At 33.4% G+C, this 1,786-nt stretch overlaps 1 pseudogene; it reads right to left on the bottom strand.

Annotated features, from left to right (window-relative positions):
* Positions 1–621: 621 nt before the first annotated feature.
* LOC102895754 lies at positions 622–962 on the bottom strand (annotated as a pseudogene).
* Between the last annotated feature and the right edge of the window lie 824 nt (positions 963–1,786).

Genomic DNA, 1,786 nt, shown 5'->3' with positions numbered 1-1,786 from the left:
CCACATGAAATCAATTTGGGGTATTAATTGCTTACCATAAGTTTCTGGAAATTTATTCACTTGTTTGTTTCCAAAAGCATGGAACATGCAGGATGCAATGTTGCAAGATCGCAGTATGTGAAAATGGCTCTCGTGTAGTGAAGGAGTAGACATACATACATATATATGTATGTACATATGTACATACATATATATACACATACTACAGACCATACTACAGACAGGTAATGATAGTTCGTCTCTGGAGACTTTTTCTCCCCAATCCTGGACTGATACTTTTATAAAAATAAAAATAAGAAAAGTGAAATTAGAGTAAACATGCAAAATCAAAGTACTGTTTCTTTTTATTATTGGACTCAACAAACATAAAATTACATCTCAATGAATATTAAACAAACCTAACAAGAGAAAAACAACAACACAATAAACCTATATCATACCTAAACTGACTTGATGATTTGTTTTAACCACAATCATACCAATGGGATTGAAAGATAAGAGTTTGTGTGTTTGTGTGTGTGTGTTTTGTGTATGTGTGCGTGTTGCGTGTGCGTGTGTGTGCATGTGTGTGTGCATGTGTGTGTGTGTTTCATTTTTTAAAACTAGCTCTGGCCAATTTTATTAAAGAAAAATTTTGCATGATTTACTTTTAACCAGTCTGTTCTGGCATGCTTCTAATGCTATCAGAATCACCTGGATCAATGATAGCCAGTGTGCATACTCTACAGTATTTACCACAAGCAGTGCTCAATTCTACATTATTGCCACTGTAGTGATGGACACCGATCTTGGCCAACATGGTGTAGTACTCTATTTCAAATTTCCTCCAGGCTGGGCAGTTGCTGGTGAGGATGACTAGTTTAGCTTTGCTTATATCCCAGCATGTACTTTGCACTTTTCATAACAAATTGGAGCCTAGAGTTGATAGACTCCAGTGACTTTTTCATCTTTGCGGCCATCATCTTCCTGCCTTAGGTGCAGGTGGGCCCTCAACCAAGAGCAGCCACTAAGATGGCCAGGGAGTGAGAAATGAAGGAAAGATAAGATCTAAAAGCAACTTCAACAAGTGTAGCATACTCAATTTTAACTTTTATCTAAAATGAAAAGTATGACATTTTTGAAATTTTCAAATTTTTAAAAGTAGTCATACATTTTATCCAAAAAAATTGGAGTTAAATTTAAATCTTCTTTCAATGAAATAAATTGATTCTAGGTCCTAAATTTCCAATATGTTGGTGTTCTTATTTTGAAATTAAAATAAATTCAAAATATTATATTATATATAGTGTTTAGGGGTCATTTACTTCTTTGATTATTATGGTCAAATTGTAGGATATCTTTTAATAATGTCTTAGAAACAAGAATAAACTCTGTTCTTACAAATTTCTAATTTTCATTTTTGCCTTTTGTTCTTATCTGCCTTTGAAAATCATGTTACATTTCTCCCATGAATGGAGGTTAGAAGCTCATTAAAATTATTGAATGCATGAGACGAATAAGCAAGTCTAGTAGGGCAATTCACAGCTCTAAAAGTTGGGACCAAACTGGTTTCTTATTATGCAGAAAGTTCATTACAGAAAATGTCTCCTTGATAACCATTGTACCTAAACGTCAGATGCTAGTTATTCATTTCATAAAGAGAAGAATCTCAAATCTAAAGTGGTATTTGTTTGGCAGTTTACTATTTACTCTGTTTGAAGTCAGCCGATGTTTTGTTTTGTTTTCATCATGACTTTCTTGATAAAGAAAGAAATGTATTGATTTTCTGCAAGTATCTTCAACTGGT

The sequence above is a fragment of the Pteropus alecto genome, unplaced genomic scaffold (assembly GCF_000325575.1).
Source record: "Pteropus alecto unplaced genomic scaffold, ASM32557v1 scaffold72, whole genome shotgun sequence".
Classification (NCBI taxonomy): domain Eukaryota; kingdom Metazoa; phylum Chordata; class Mammalia; order Chiroptera; family Pteropodidae; genus Pteropus; species Pteropus alecto.
Note: the sequence above shows the minus strand (reverse complement) of the source record. Positions and strands in the feature narration are given on the sequence as shown.